We start from the raw sequence: 17,535 nt of genomic DNA, 5'->3' as shown, positions 1-17,535 counted from the left end.
ACAAACTATCAGGCATATTTACAAAGCACGCAGCCAGGTCCGATGAGACGAAGCATTGTGGTGGATCATTTGTGCCGTCATGTCACTGAAAAGAACAATTTTTTTTTCATCTGCGCCAATGCATCCATGTGAAGGCACTAAGTCAGCAAAGGTAACTACATCCTTATTCTTTGTACTTCGACTTTTATTCGTGAAGACACATTAGGCCTCTTCAATTTTCTCGTTCTCGCTACCCGCGGGCTGCCAGAGCCAGTCAAAACCCGTACGTTTTTGTCGTGTTGCCGCGACCACCACGCGGTGCACTTTGGTGCGGCTTCGTTTTACTCTGGCCGAGTGGATTTTCACCTGGCGCACATTTAGACGCTTTACGGCTAGCAGACGAGAAAAAGAAAGAATGGTCGCTCGCCTATATCATTGCTGGGACTCGACAGATTGCAACGCGTTCGCTGCACAACCTTTCTGGAAAGCCTTGTCTTGCCGGTGTAGGACATCGAGCAATATGTGGCTCTGTGGACCAAGTCTCTCACGTTTTCTTTGACATTCCTTCGGTAGCCACATTAGGTGCCCAAAGTAGGCCTTCGATTGTGGCCAACATGCTTCCCTTCGGGTTTTTTTCATCCCCATGCCCCCGCCCCGCAAAAGAAAAAAAGACATTGTTTCGGCGCAGCGAATTGCCGAACGGTGAAAGTTTGATTTTGCTACTTCTCTTACGGAAAATAAGAGGCCGCAGGGCTCTACAGTTGAAGGATAGCCTTATTATAGTATTGCGATCACAATTATATTGTCGCGATAGGAAACGTCAAGCAGTCAGTTCCAAGCGAACGGCCGTTTACTGTTCGTTTCTGCAGCAGTTACCACGCACACTTCTTCATCCTCGGCTCCTAGCGTAACTAGCGCGTGCCATTACCCCTTCCTCCAAGAAAAAAAAAAACAAATAGAACAGAGACTAATTCTCCATGCGACTAGACGAAAGTTAGGCCTCCCCCCCACCAAAAAGAAAACTTGGGGAGATGTTAAATGCCACAAGGAGAAAATAAAACAAATGAGAAGGAGAGCGGACGTGACGACAGGGGCCGAACCACAAAGTTTGTGGATGAGAGTCAGCGCGAGGGGTAAGACTTCATCCTGGTAACGTGAACAATGTCATAGGAACGTGGTTTACGGGAATAGTGCGAAGTTTCGGCTGGAATAACTTCGTAGTTGTCAGGACTTAGACGATGCAAAACTATGTAGGGTCCAAAGTATCGGTGCAATAATTTTCCTGAACGGCCTCGTTGACGTATAGGAGTCCAAACCCATACGATATCTCCCAGGTTGTATGTGACGCCTCGACAGCTTATGTTTTATCGACGAGCATCTTGACTTTGTCGGTATATAGAATTCGTTGCCGTGCAAGGTGCCGCACTGCTTCGGCACGCTGAACAAAGGCGTCTGTATCTGGTGTTGTAGGTGGAGACGAAGTTGGTAGGAGCATCATGTCGAGCATAGTGGTGACGTCGCGTCCGTAGATCAGATGAAAAGGACGAAACCCGGTGGTTTCTTGAAGCGAAGTGTTATACGCGAATGTCACCTACGGGAGCAGTTCGTCCCTATTTTTGTGATGCGTGGCGACATACATAGAATGCATATCGGCAATCGTTTTGCTGAGACGCTCAGTTAACCGGTAAGTCTGCGAGTGATGCGCAGTTGCCGTACGGTGCGTTGTTCCACTCAGCTGCAGAATATCTCACACACTGGACAGTGAAGGCCGTACCATAGTCTGGGATGACGACAGCGGGAGCACAATGTCGAACGACGATATTTTTGACACAGAAGTTGGCTACATCTGAAGCAGTAGCCCACTGAACGGCTTGTGTTTCGCAGTATCGACTGAGGTAATCGGCGGCGACAACGATCCAGCGGCTATCAGCCGAAAACTTGGAAATGGGCCAAGTAAATCCATCCCGACTTGCAGAAAAGGTGAGCAAGGAGGTCATACAGGCTGAAGGAGACCGGCTGGTTTCAGTGGTCGAACTTTGCGACGCTGGCAATCTCGACAACTTCTGACGTACTGCTTCACGGTATTTGTGAGCTTTCGCCAGTAGTACTTCTGCTTGATCCTTGCCAGAGTACGCCTGAAACCAAGATGCCCGGACGTTGGTTCGTCGTGGCATGCACGTAGAACGTCGTCGCTGAGAGAAGGGGGAACAACGAGCAGGGCAACGGTTGCCGTAGGGTCAAAGTTCCATTTGTATAGGATGTCGCCGCGTAAGCAGAAAGAGGACAAGTGACGCGCGAACTGCCGCGGGGGCAGTGGGCGGCTTGGTTCAAGGTATTCAATCAAGGGCTGGAGCCCGGAATGTTGGCGTTGCTGTTGAGCTAGGTTCAAGGACGGAAGAGTACAAAGAAAACCAGAATCGTCGTCAATATCTAGTGCTGGGGGTTCAACGGGGGCGCGGGAGAGACAGTCGGCATCCACGTGTTTCTGGCCAGAGTTATAGACGATTGTCACATCAAATTCCTGCAACCAAAGGCTTCATCTTTCGAGACTGCCTGAGGATCCTTGAGATTCGCCAGCCAGCAGAGAGAGTGGTGGTCGCTGACGACGCGGAAGGGGCGTCCGTAAAAGTATGGCCGGAACTTCTGGATAGCCCATACGATTGCCAGACATTCCTTTTCAATCGCTGAGTAGTTTTTTTTTCAGCAGCAGACGACGTTGGGCTGGCATACGCTATAACGCACTCAACACCAGCTTGAAACTGTATACGAGTGTCACTCCGAGACCTACGTTACTAGCATCAGTATGCACTTCTGGGTCGGCCTTGGTGTCAAAGTGAGGAAGGATCGGCGGTGTCTGTAGACGCAGCTGAAGGTCGTGGAAGGCGTCGGATTGTGCCGGGCCCCAAACAAATGTGACGTCATTTTTATGAGTCGTTGCAAAGATGCGGCAATCTCACAAAAATTGGGCACAAAATGGCGGTAATACGCACAAAGCCCTAAAAATTGGCGGACATCGTACTTTGTATGCGATGGCTTTGTCAGGGTCAGGGCGCACACCGGTGCTGCTGACAATATGACCTAAAAATTTAAGCTCCTTGTAGGCAAAGTAACATTTGTCGGGCTTCAGAGACAGGCCGGCGGTGCGGATGGCTTGAAGAACCGCCTCAAGCCGCTGGATGCGTTGTTCAAACGTGGTAAAAAACAACAACTACATCGTCTAAGTAGACTAAACACGAGTGCCACTAGAGGTCAGATAAAACTGTGTCCATCATGCGTTGAAATGTGGCCGAAGCTGAACACAATCCAAAAAAGAAGTGAGGCGTGCAGACAGGACACAAGAGTAGAGAAGTGGACAAGACGAACGCTGACTATCAACTGAAGGGAGCACTGAGGCGAAAAAAGAAAGAAGACACAAAACTCATCTGCGCAAGCTCAGGAATGGTAACACCACGTGTCAGTCGGGTACTCGTGCCGGTCTACGTGAGCGATAACTCTTAAGGCACGTAATATCTTCTTTATGTAAAGTAATTGAAGGCTGACTCACGCACGCACTTCCACCATTATAGATATGACATGCCTCTACCATAACACGTGTATCTTCATTCTTGTGCCTGTACAATAAACATAAAAGGTCGTTAACCGGTGGATCGCCTTCTAATCTTTCGCTACATTGCCAAGATTGTTACTGCACGCCAGAGTTAGATGAATGCGCGATATTGTACAGGCATAAGAATGAAGATATGCGTCTTATGGTTGAGGCGTGGCATATATATAATGGTGGAAGTGCGTGCGTGAGTCAGCCTTCAATTACTTTACATAAGGAAGAGATTAGGTGCCTTAACAGTTATCTCTCACGTACACCAGCACGTGTACCCGACTGACACGGGGTGTTACCATTCCTGAGCTTGCGGAGATGAGTTTTGTGACTTCTTTTTTTTTCGCCTCAGTGCTCTCTTCAGTTGATAGTCGGCGTTGATGTCTGCACGCCTCACTTCTTTTTTTGCATAATGAATCTTTACCAATTAGCTCAGCTTTCTGTCGTTTTAAACAATCCAAAAGGGAGGACCCTAAATTGATAGAGACCTTCGGGTGTTACAAACGCCGTTATTTCCTGGTCCCGTTCATCAACTTCAGTCTGCCAGTACCCACTACGTAGATCCATTGAAGAAAAGTAACGGGCATGTCGCAAGCGATCCATAGAGTCTTCAATCGGAGCAAGTGGGTAAACGTCTTTTTTTGTGATCTTGTTCAATTTGTGATAATCGACACCGCATAGTAGTGAACCATCTTTCTTCTTAACTAATACAACAGGTGAAGCCCAAGGACTTGTCGATGGTTGAATGACATCATCGTCTAGCATTTGTTTAACTTGATGACAAATAGCATCCTGTTCTCTCTGCGACCCGCGATAAGCGTGTTGGCGAACAGATTGGACGGTCGGTTCAGTGATGATTCTGTGTTTAGCTAAAGGAGTGTTTGGCCTTCAACGTTGTAGCGAAACAGTCGCTAAATGACGATAGCAGAGTGAGGAGCCTCTCCTTTTCGGGTTGGTCTAGCTGTGGGTTGACGTTGATGTGACTGGTCAAGTCCACATCGCTTGGTTCCGGAATCGAGATTGTCGTTACCGAAGCAGAGGCGTTGGACTCGCCCACCGTTTCGAACTGGGCGATGGCGGTATGCCTCGCAAAGTGATTGTATTCACCACTGAAGTTGGCAACTAGGATCGTGCTTTGGCTGTTTTGGAGCTCCACGAGACCTCGTGCGACGCCGGCTTCTCGATCCAGCAAAATGGTGAGGTTACCTTCTGCGATGCCTGTCCTTGGGGGTATTCAACGAGGACGAAGGTGTTACATCGAGGCGGTGAGGTCACGCAGTCATCGACGACGCGTAAAACTGCGCGGTGATGTTGATCCTGCACACTCAAATCCGACGAAACATAGTTTAAAAAAGTCACGAACAAGTTACGCAGATTAATCATCGCCCCCATATTCCTGGAGAAAATCCATGCCTGAATTACCAGCCGAGAACACTTGGGCAGCGCACAGTAAGACGCTACGAAAGTCGAAGTAGAAATTGCAAGTCTGGCGCTGCATCGTCCAATGGGTGACACGAGGTGTCCTCCAGTCGTAATGAGATGTGGGCCTTCCCACGCTGTCAGCACCTTGAGTAGCTGAGTGGCCAACGAGGAACTCATAACCGAGTAATCACCTCCCGTATCGACAAGTGCAGTTACCCTATAACGGTCGATGCAAGCAGCAATAGCAACAGAAGGTATTTTGGCAGTTTAGAATCAAGGCGTCAGCGGTACGTGGAGAGAGGGCGGCGTCGGCGGAGGATATTTCACGGTTCGCATGACAGCGGCCTCACCCGGTCTCCGTTTTCAGTTTCCCCGGCGCGGGCTTCCACCGTTGACTCCAGCGGAATCAAAGGCAGGTCGAACTCGGTTTGGTCACGCGTACCGACGAGGTGATGGAGACCGCGACTGTCTTCGCGGTGGGGCCGGAGTAAGCCGATTATTTGCTAATTATTCCTTGATTTCGTACGGGCGTTCGCCATAGGGCGCGCAACGGGCGTCCGGATGGTATTCCCGCAGACCATTCTGTCGGTACTGGCAGTCGCGATACATGTGACCAGCCTACCCACAGTGGTAGCACAATAGACTGTTGTCGGGAGCGTGCCATACTGTAGACTTGTGCGGACCAAGATAAAAGGCTGCTTGCAGATTCGTGCGGTAGATTGGACTTGGGAAGCATCAAGGAATCCCAGCAGGCGGCTGGGAGAAACGGCCCGTCGACGGCGTGCAAACACGAAGAGCATCCGCGTACGAGAAAGGGGGGGGGGGGGGGGGGGGTTCGGTACGTGTTGTTGGCGAGGGATGAACAACATTTCCTCCCGAATGAGGTCCGTAAGAGCCGCGGCACTCGGAGGTGCCGGAGCCAATGCATAAGACTTCTGCAGTTCTTCTCGAACAATTTGCCGTATTAGTTCGGTAAGGCACTCCTTGTCATCATTTGCAGGTACGACAGAGCATGCAGCAGTCATGGTGGTCTGGCGCTCATACTGCGAGAGCCGCTGCCAAAGCATACGTTCCATGACTGTTGCCTCACGAACGAACTGAGACAGTGTTGTAGGAGGATTGCGCACGAGGCCTGTGAAGAGCTGTTCTTTTACGCCTCGCATTAACAGACGCACCTTCTTGTCTTCTGGCATTAGTGGGTCGGCCCCACGGAACAATCGCGTCATGTCTTCGATGAACATGGCGACATTTTCGTTAAGCATTTGGAACCTCCAAGACAGTGCCTCTTCGGCTCTTTCTTTCCTTTCGGGGGTGCTGAAGGCGTCGCGAAGCAGTCCGTAAAACTCCTTCCAGCTGGTAAATGAGCCTTCGTGGTTCTCGTACCATACTCTTGCCGCTTCTAAAAAGGAAAAGTAGACGTTCGTCAGCTTGCGGCAATCGTTCCAGTCGTTAAAGGCGGCGACCTGGTCGAAATGGTCCAACCAGTCTTCAACGTCCGCAAAGACGTCACCGTGGAACGGGTTAGGCGTGCGAGGCGTGTTGACGATGCATGTTACAGCAGCATTTGGTGTCCCCTCGGTTTCGCTTATGGTTGTTGTTGACACCTTCCTCGCGGAGCTTGCCAGGGGACTGTATTGTGGTGGAAGACCTTGGAGGCGAGGGCTGCTTCGATGGATTTCTGCCATCCCCGAGGTACTGGCGTCGGTAGCTTCTGATTCAGGACCAGTAGGCATACGGTGGATGCGTACCCCGCACCTCCACCAGTTTGTCGCGAGAGGAAAAGTCGAGTCAGTTCCAAGTGAACGGGCTTTACTGTTCGTTTCTGAAGCAGCTACGACGCACACTTCTTTATTCTCGGCTTTGAGCGTAACTACCGCGTGCCAATATGGACACTCCAGGCGCATTCCTGCGGTCGCCTTCTCCCTCGTGTCCCCTTATAATGTCCATGGGCGATAAAATCGTGACCGCGTGCTGCATGCTGTATGTGCGAGTAAAAGCGTAGGGGGTGGGGTGGCATGGATGAGCTGACAGTTGTGACTCAGTCTTGTGTGCGCAAGGGAGTGAAGCGGGGAGGAAGCGCGCCGCCTTCCGCCGCGCGCGACGCGTCAGAGAGAGTGGAGGAAGGGGGGAGACTTAGGATTCTGTGATCTGTGAATATGCGATTGCGCGAGATGTTTATTTGCCGTATTTTACGCATTATATACAGCTTTTTCTGAGACTTATTTTTTTTTCGTAGACTTATTGGAGGCTAATACGTATGACTGAATATCTTACTGCAAGATTTTGTTATACGTGCAGTGAACTTTGTTTCCACGGACACTTCTTTTTCTTTATCAAGCTGTATTTTTGCATTTGTATATTTAATTGTATTTTCGCATTTATAATGTACGAGGGTGAGTCAAATGAAAGTGAGCCAACCGCTCCCACGCAAGAATGGTTCAGCTTATTATCTGCGCGGCATGCGGGTAGCACACAAGCATCTCTCATTTACAAAGGTGACACACAGGTGTGAGGATAAATGTTCTTTAATGCTCTGATACACTGGATTGAACATGGATGCATGACAAAATGGACGCTCCGAAAGCTTGAACAGCATGGTGTCTTGAGGTTTTTGACAGCTGAAGGTATTTCCCAAAAAGAAATTAATAGCCGTATGGCTGCCTTTTACGTTGAACATTAGCCACTGTGAAACATTGGAGCAAACAGTTCAAAGAAGGACGTGAAAGTGGCAAAGACGAGTCAAGGCCGCACCAAAAACACCGTGCGAATAGTCGCAAACCATTGCAAAATTTTGAGCTGATTAGACTAGAACGGAGGATAAGCATCGATGAACTTGCAAAAAACGCGAACATCCACGGTTTGGTGCACGCCAAAATTCATAAACATCTCGGTTATCGCCTCTTCTCTGCGCAATGGATGCCCAAGATTTGCAACCGCTGCCCGAAGACGGTGAAGTTCGGCGCTGCCGTGACTCATCTGGTCCAGTATCACAATGAGGATGAGGACTTCTTGTCTGCAGTTGTGACCGCGCATGAATCAAGGTACCACTACAACGAGCCTGAAACACGACAGCAAAGCTTAGAATGTAAACATTCGAATTCGCCACCGCAAAGGAAGCAAAGGCTTATTTCCGCCGGAAAGGTGTTGTTGACTTTTTGTTCGATCGTCATGGGCATTACTGATCAAATTTGCTAAACCTGGAAAGACTACCAATCGTTTCCGATATTGGGAAACGCCGAATCGGCAACGTGTCGCTATCATGAATGAACAAACAACGTGGAAAATTGACGGATGGGGTCATCTTGCTCCACGACAATGCCCGTCCCCACGCCCTTGTGTGGTTAACACAAAACTGGCAAAGTTCAAGTGGGAAACGCTGCAACATCCGCCCTATAGGCCAGACTTTTCGCCTTGCGACTTCCACAATTTGGTGGAATTGAAGAAAATATTTCAAGGGAACCAGAGTTATGTCGGATGATGTCATGAAGAGGCAGTTACAGACTTTTTGAAGCAGCATCCCAAACAGTTTTACGATTCGGGAATCACACGACTCGTTAGTCAGTGTCTAATGTCAGTGTCGACTTGTTAGTCAGCTGCTTAATTGGTCATGGAGACTACTTTTAAATAAAGTACGCCGTTTGACATATATTCGCATTGGCTCAATTTCATTTGACTCGCCCTCGTATATTTTCCAGAGCTCCTGCTCTTTAGTGTTCTCTCTGTTGCGGCTATAATTTAGGTGCAAATTACTCACAATACGCGACCGGTGACAGCTGCTCTTGCACAATACATTGGAACAAAAGACAGCGTCGTTGAGATTTTTCCCTGGCCGTTGCAGTTGTACAAAAATGTAAACAACTTTCTTGAATGACAAAATTTAATTAAAATATTTGTCCTCAACTTTTTCAATTCATGACGTTTGTCTTTTTTATATCAAAAGCATGCACTGTCTTGCTGGCTTCAAACTTATATAGCTCGAAAGGCTGTGGGATATTTTCTTCACTTATTAAACAGACAAAATAATGGAAGCGTTGATACCGGTTATTTCGGGCACAATATTCGGGAAATACGAGTATATGCTTTTATGAAAAATGCACATTTTACGCGTCTTCGCAGTGCGTAGCGTTCAAGAATTTGTTTCAGCATCTGTACCAATGGCAATGCAGTTATTATTCATGTAGTTGATCCCTAGGCAAAGTCTATAACGAAGAGGCCCAGCTTCAACGTGAGACCCCGCCGCCCCGGACTAAATTTCTGGCTGCGCCACTGGTGGTCACAAAGGGCAGTACGTTCACGTTTGCTTGTGCGAGCTGACACAATGCTTTCCAATTCAGTTAGCAAGCGACTGTTTCCAAGTTTACACGGCCGATAAACTACTGTCCTTACTTCATATACATGTCTACTAAGTTGCTATCGCAGTCGATGCTTTGCATTTCGGCTGAAACGTCGATTTTGTGTTTAGTGGTCTGGCTCCCATCATGGCCAATGCTTATGAATCTTGTAAATATACCGTGTAAATAGTTTCTGCCTAGTTTGTTTCCACTTAACAATATTCAAGTGGAGATATTTTTGCTTCATAAATTTCAGGTTAGCCGCATTATGTTAATGCTTCTGTAAAGCGGTAACAATAATACTTGATGTGCTTGTCGTTTTTCTGTAGCATTTGTTTTTGCCTTTTCTTGTTAAATTTAATTGTGACATGTCACAAAGATAAATTTTTCTCTGAAATTAATTTTTATGTTTATCTTGCTTGCCCTAAATGACGGGGCAACCACCCAGTTACGCTGAAGTTTAGCAGCTTTTCGTGCTTGTCCTAGAATTCTGTGTTTTGCTGAACGGAAATGCTACAATTAACTTGAAAGGTCAGCTACGCTCTGTGTAGATGTGCCCATTTGTGAGTTAGCCAACAAAGATAGTTGGGCGAGATAGTTCAGCATTGTTGGCGTGTAAATGCGCCTAAGTGATTAAGGACGAAAGGAAGGAAACGACACAGCTAACGCAGTTTGTTTCCGTTCTGTTTTCTTCATAATGTTTCTAAGGTTCTGCGCTGCCTTACCAACCAGCATGGTGGTCCGCTCTATTGTCTAGAACAACTATCAAAAGCATTTCGTGACTCCATATTTCATGGACAAAGCGACAAACAAAAGAAGCGCAAGACTAAAAACTCGTAGAAGCAGTTATTGAGCAGTAATATGGGTGCCCTGAGAACTTTCACGTTTACCGCGCTTTTTCTTCAGCGAGCGACAGGACGAGGAGAACAGAAAGCGCGCGATGTTCCTGGGGTTCGTCTGCCTGCTGCTTCTCCTGCTTCTCCTGCTGGGAATATACTTGACCTTCAGCAGCCGTGAGCGGCATTTATTGCGTATTCGCGGCACACCAGTGCGAATAAGAAGCTTCTCGATCACGTGTGGTGCGCTATTCGGGGAAACCAAGTGCGTGATTTTGGTCCTTCCTAGTCAGACAGAAACGGCGTTAAAGACAAGGACAGACTCATGGCACACAGAAAAAGGACGTTTTTCGTAGTTGTTGTGCTTGCCTCCTATGCACGGCAAGTGTCGTTTTTTCTACGTGCCATTATTTTCTCCTTAGTGCTGTTGCCACCTGAGTCAGCGTAATTGTACTTCAGTGGCGGTTAGAAGCTGAAGGGGCGCCCTCTGTCTGGTGGCTCCACGGCCCCGGAGGCCGCTCCCTGTGGCTGGCGCGGGAATTCGCTCACTTAGTGCGTTCTCGCAACGGTCTTGCACTTTCTCATAGATAGTTCGGCTGCTTTCTGCTTTCACGCTGAAACTGCAGTTCCTGTTTTGAAACTGATAAATTTCTGCCTCGGATATCGCAAGTTATGTAGAGGAGAAGGAATTTACTGAAAAGATTTTGCGCCAAAAAAAACCACAAACACAAGAAAGACGACGACACCACGGGCGCTACTTCAACTGTTTAATGAGGGTGACAGCACTCGACAAATATATAGCCCTGCACAACACCGCGCATGCGTACAAGGCAACATGGAGTACAAGGTTTCATCGGAGTAGGCTTGATAGAAACTTCAGCTCAGCATCGTAAATAAAAACCGACGTATCACTAACACAGTTCGGACCCGCTTGCTTGATGTGGAAGGCTTCCAATGTTTCACGTGATGTCTGATGATTGCCTCTACCCAAAATCCTCGCATCGCGGAATCGTGGTAAACAATTGGTGCAAGCCCTGCAGTGATCCACAAGTCGCTCACCTTCATTATTCTTTATAGCTTTTGCATGTTCCCTAAGTCGGTCGTTGACACAACGCCCCGTCTGTCCAATGTAGGATTTCCCGCAGGACAGAGGAATTTCATATACCACGTTTGTGGCACACTTTACGAAACGCTGACCATGTTTCTTCTGACAGCCAGGCATTTGGCTTTCGCTAGTTATGCGACGGCTTAGCTGGGCAAGCTTTTGGGGAGCGGAGAAAACCACCGGTACATTATACCGGTTAGCCACTTTTTTCAGGCTGTGCGTGACTTTATGGATGTATGGGACCACTATAGGCCACTCTTTTTTCTTCGGCTCTACCCTACTTACCCCAGCCTTCAACTTCTTCAAAAGCGTTTCTGCCACAGGGGCCAAGACCGACTCAGGGAAGCCAGCTGCAACGAGCCTGCCCAATTGGTTGTCAAAACTTGCTTGCATCTCATGGACACACGACTTCCGGAGCGAAGACTCTAGGCAGTGGTTCGCAATGCCTCTTTTCACTACCTTTGAGTGGGCCGAATTGTACGGCAAGAGCCCTTTTTGCGCACGAGGGGAGTAAGCCCAACAAATGTGCCCATCTGAAAACTTTAACTGTAAATCTAAAAACTGAAGCAAACCATTATGCGGTAACTCATAACTAAAACAAAGCCCTTTCCCCAGGTTTCTAAAATCATCTAAAACACTGCTCACTGTAGCCTCATTCGAAACGGAGCACTGCTTGTTTAAAACCACTAAAAAGTCGTCCATGTAGCGAAACACTTTAAGGACTTTGTCATTAATAAAATGGTTAAAACGATCGTGTAAAGAGCGATCGATAGATGATAAAAAGATATTGCAAAGTACAGGGGCTATGCAAGAGCCTATGCATATGCCTTTCTTCTGCAGGTAAGGTTGCTCGTCAAACAAGATAAAAGTACTTCGGAGATAAAATTCTAAAAGGACTAAAAAGTTATCAACAGTGATACCAGCAGCATTTTGGAAAGCCACCGGGCCGCTCTCGTCTATGCAATCTTTAACAGAGGCATACAGGTCTGGATAGGGCACTGAATAAAAAAGGTCTTCTACATCAACAGAAAAAGCATAATCTATGTCATTCTTTTCTTCAAAAAAATGGGCTACTTCCCCTGAACTTTTTGTAAGAAAGGGATCATTTATTACTAGGGTATTCAAACTTTTCTGAAGGAACTTACTCACGCAATGTTGCCAGGTACCAGCTTCACTCACAACGGTACGGAAGGGAGCTTCGGGTTTACGCATTTTAACGGAAAAGAAAACATTTAACGCCCCCCTCTCACTCTTAGTTATATCTTTAGCTAGTCCTTGCAGATCTAGGCGCTTACAAAGGTCAATCGCTTTGCTCTTAATTCTCGTTTGAGCTTTTTTCACAATCACGAAGTTTTTGTTCACCGCCTGTGCTGCTTTCTCTCTATACATGGTTCTAGGCAATACTACGAAGCCGCCTATCTTATCTGCCTGCAAAAGGCAGAGATCATTATCCTTGAAGAAATTAACTAGAAAACGTAAAGGGTCTTTAGAGCAGTTCTGTTCAGTCCGCGTGACACTCTTGGCAAGGCAGTTCACTCCGTCCAAAAGGCAGCGCTCCCGATCTTCTTGTGGGGCCTTCTTCGTCATAGCCCTGTTTAAGGCCATCAGTTCGTGCGGTGGGACCAATGGCTCAAGTCCAAACTTAGGACCTTTTTGAAGAACATTTGAAATGTTGGAAAGAATGGAGGCACGTCCCATAACTGTAAGATTTCCATTTACACGGTCCTGCGCTTTTGGCTTTCCCATGGCTCTAAGAATGAATTTCAAATTCCAATTCCACCATATCTCAGTCATACGGGCAGTTTCGCTTCTAAGGTAATAGAAACGCCTTAGAGCAATCCATTCCGGGTACTGGGCACAGCAGATAACATGTAGCCAATCTGTATATAAATGAACTGTATATAAATATATATAAACGAATCTGTATATAAACCTGGGGAAAGGGCTTTGTTTTACTTATGAGTTACCGCATAATGGTTTGCTTCAGTTTTTAGATTTACAGTTAAAGTTTTCAGATGGGCACATTTGTTGGGCTTACTCCCCTCGTGCGCAAAAAGGGCTCTTGCCGTACAATTCGGCCCACTCAAAGGTAGTGAAAAGAGGCATTGCGAACCACTGCCTAGAGTCTTCGCTCCGGAAGTCGTGTGTCCATGAGATGCAAGCAAGTTTTGACAACCAATTGGGCAGGCTCGTTGCAGCTGGCTTCCCTGAGTCGGTCTTGGTCCCTGTGGCAGAAACACTTTTGAAGAAGTTGAAGGCGGGGGTAAGTAGGGTTGAGCCGAAGAAAAAAAAGTGGCCTATAGTGGTCCCATACATGCATAAAGTCACGCACAGCCTGAAAAAAGTGGCGAACCGGTATAATGTACCGGTGGTTTTCTCCGCTCCCCAAAAGCTTGCCCAGCTAAGCCGTCGCATAACTAGCGAAAGCCAAATGCCTGGCTGTCAGAAGAAACATGGTCAGCGTTTCGTAAAGTGTGCCACAAACGTGGTATATGAAATTCCTCTGTCCTGCGGGAAATCCTACATTGGACAGACGGGGCGTTGTGTCAACGACCGACTTACGGAACATGCAAAAGCAATGAAGAATAATGAAGGTGAGCGACTTGTGGATCACTGCAGGGCTTGCACCAATTGTTTACCACGATTCCGCGATGCGAGGATTTTGGGTAGAGGCAAGCATCAGACATCACGTGAAACATTGGAAGCCTTCCACATCAAGCAAGCGGGTCCGAACTGTGTTAGTGATACGTCGGTTTTTCTTTACGATGCTGAGCTGAAGTTTCTATCACGCCTACTCCGATGAAACCTTGTACTCCATGTTGCCTTGTACGCATGCGCGGTGTTGTGGAGGGCTATATATGTCGAGTGCTTTCACCCTCATTAAACAGTTGAAGTAGCGCCCGTGGTGTCGTCGTCTTTCTTGTGTTTGTGGTTTTTTTTGGCGCAAGTTCTTTTCAGTATGAATCACTAACTAGCCCAGAACTTAACTCTTCTAAAGGAATTTACTACTTTTGCAATGCAGAGGTGTGGCATGTGTGTCAATAAATTTTGCAGAAAATCACGTCTAAAATGTCACTTTGCAATAGTTTTAAAAGTGCTTCGCTTAAAACGTAACATTCCCTTAGTACTTTGCTATGGCAGACATTGAATGTTACACGGAATAGCAAACTTGGTATTTGGCGAGAACATTACAGATCCGTATGTTAGAAGGATACTGACTGCGAAGCTTCCGTCAAGTGTTATTACTCTGGTGAGCTGTTATAAAAAAACATGGACACTCTAATAATGCGTGAAATAAAGAGCCTGGCACGCATTTTGGATGAAAAAAAAATGCCGCTTCTTTCAGCGTTCTCCGAAATAGGCACACAAATAGCATTTTTCATGACGGTCATCACGACTGATGTGTACTGTAGCAATTACCGGATGAACAAATGGGCACTTTTGCTCCGTGGGCGAATCACTGATGGTGGTGCAAAGACACTTCTCGGACGTTGTTTCAGCTGTGCTCGACGGACACAGACGCGATATACGCGGGTGTGCCGAAATTTCTGGGACCCTGAAAAGCTTCAACACGCCGTGTAGGGCTTGCAGTGACATCGCACAGGCGTCAATACGCTGCCCCCCTGGCAGAGAAATGAGGCTTGTGCTCTGATAGCTTTCGGCACTTTGAATACTTATAGTTTGAGAATATTTAACATAGGAGGCATGCGCAGTGAGTGTTCTTGTTTCATGACATTTGTTCGTGGGCGCTAAGTCTCCATATTTTGAGGAATAATTTATTCAAGAATGTAAAACCTGGTACGGACAACGTTAGCAATAGAACAGTGTAGCAATATGGCCCGCATGTATAGATCGTTTCACCGTTTACAAGCATAGGCCATGGACGACTTCCGCTTTTGCTCACCGACGTAGCCCGCTAAATCTAGCGAGCAAAAAAAGCATTGGCCGCGATATTGAGTAGGAGCAGCGAGTTAAAATCTAAGCCTGCAGATTTTCAACGCTTTTCCTCTGTACATAACGACAATTTTGCAAGTCAACATTACCGCAAGGTATACGAGAAATTTTATGCATTAATATTAAGGCGTAACGCTCATGTCTGTTATTTCAAAACTTTAAAATAGACTTTCCGCACAGTGGAAGAACTTTAAAACACGCTTTGTATTCGGGCGCAGCAGACTGATGATCGTGAGGCCCGTGACCGGACGTTCCTTGGGGCCGCTCTGTCGCTGCTGTTATCGGGGAGTGAAACCACATGGCGTATAGCATGGCCTGGCATGTAGCATACATAGAGCTAAATATATGCCGGGCCTTACGTCAACTCCGTGAAAAGTAATACGTCAAAAATAATAATGAAAAGAATATCGAAAGGAATAGTATTAAAAATGCATCATATAAGAGAAATGTGCTTACTGGGAAATACCTGGCTCAAAGGGTGTCCTTCAAACTCGCACGGGCGCACCAATGAGATTCCGCAGGCTACGCTTTGCGCCACTAAAAGTGGAGATGCCTTCTGCGGGCGCCAAACCATGGCCTCCTGCAGATAGTTATGGAAGCGACACAAATCTCAGTAGCGTCTACGTAATCGGACCAAGCCCTCAAAGTCAGGAGGTGTGACCCAGTTCAAGCACTCCTTTCTGAGAAATTGCGTCTCTCACCTTGCAGAGCGCGGTGCCGAGGAAGAAAGCGATGCGGGCGAGACAAAGGAGGCTCATTACGCATCTGGTAATCCATCCTCGCCATCGACCGCTTCCAGAAAGCCTCCGTCCACAGAAAAAGGTATGCGCTGGTGAAACAACTTACTAGGGTAAGACAACAAGCTCTAGGTCACCGATAACCAGTAATTTCAAATGGGCACAGAGAATTGTGATAATGATGATATGAGGAGATTCGGCATCATCGGATCATGCCCCTCCTTCCCTAATATGCCTGTATAAATCCATATATTTATAAAAGAATATTGAGCGGTGTGTTATGCAATTTATGGTCTGCTTAAGAAGCCTCGCGCACGGTTTCTTGGTTGCTTCACTGGGTTTCCATAATTGCGGTGGTAAATACAATACATGCTGCAAAAACAAGTCAGGGCGGGGCCTGTCAATCTAGTCTTGCTTAACCGCCATTGCCCTGTAATTAGATCGCACAAGAAGATGCATAGCTCTTGGCTTCTGTGTCTTTGAGCAGAAGTAGAAACTGAGCCAATCTGTTTGGATTTTGACTGAAGAAAGACGTGAAGGCACAACGACCAAAGAAGAGCGCGGGATCAACTTTCCGGTCGCTTTCTTCCTTTCGTGGTTTTCCTCACATACAATCTGCTTCTTTTTCGCGCTATTTCTAGTACGTGGCTATGTTGGTTTGTGTGCTATTTCGATTGTCAGCTAAATTTTAGATATTTTTTCTAGTGAAAACGATAGTGTTCTGCACATCACGTGCAGAAATAAATCGCGGCTTGTTGGGCTCCATTGCAGGTGATGCCACATGCTAAAGGCAAGCGTGTCCTGCATTGAATGCCGCATCGCCCAAGGCACAAATGAGCTGCATAGGTGACAGATAATACTATTAGCGACCAGCACGAGCGACACCTTGCTTCGACAATCCGTAAACGCTTTCTTTACATTTTGACCACTCGCAAAATCGTACATTCAATTCTGATGAAAATACAACGTTTCTTAGGAGACGTCTACCAGGCCTCATAGACACACATACCTGTCTTTAGCTTCAGTTTCTATAAATTTACTGGAACCTTGTAGCTAAGAATTGGAGGACACCTTTGTGGTGACACCTTAAATTAGTCACTAAACACCTACACATAGGCGCCTTAGAAATATGAGTTTTTTGGCTGTTCCACTTGCTCGCGCGAGCGAAGATGAGTGTAAAATGGCTAACAGAGCATTTCTACACAGGAGAAAGTGGAATGGCAATGCCGGCAGACTTGAAGCAAACAAAAATGTCGTTAATGCGTTGCAACTTCAATTCACACGTACTGATGTGTAACAGAGAATTCATAAGCTATTGACGGCTCGAAATAAAATCCATTTGGTCCTACGTCTGTTGTGAATCAAGGCGTTGTCTGCTAAAGCCGAGCAATCCGCATGAGAGACAGTGGACGTGACAACGCTGGAACACGTGGAGCAAAAATTTGCATTAATGCATTCCCAACTGAAGTGCGACATACGGCTGTGAAGCAGATCATTCATAAGCTATGTACAGCTCGAAATAAAATGCACATGCCACCCTCTCGTTAATGTCATAAAGCTGCTCTATGTTACCAGC

The 17,535-nt window shown here is 46.9% G+C and overlaps 1 long non-coding RNA gene across 1 annotated transcript; it reads left to right on the top strand.

Moving 5' to 3' along the window:
- Window positions 1–10,240: 10,240 nt before the first annotated feature.
- LOC129384437 (uncharacterized) lies at window positions 10,241–17,307 on the top strand. Its single transcript, XR_008612156.2, has 3 exons — window positions 10,241–10,340; window positions 15,931–16,044; window positions 16,731–17,307. It is a non-coding gene; the product is annotated as an uncharacterized lncRNA (long non-coding RNA).
- Window positions 17,308–17,535: the final 228 nt, after the last annotated feature.

This window comes from Dermacentor andersoni, chromosome 9 (assembly GCF_023375885.2).
Source record: "Dermacentor andersoni chromosome 9, qqDerAnde1_hic_scaffold, whole genome shotgun sequence".
In the NCBI taxonomy this organism is placed as follows: domain Eukaryota; kingdom Metazoa; phylum Arthropoda; class Arachnida; order Ixodida; family Ixodidae; genus Dermacentor; species Dermacentor andersoni.
Note: the sequence above shows the minus strand (reverse complement) of the source record. Positions and strands in the feature narration are given on the sequence as shown.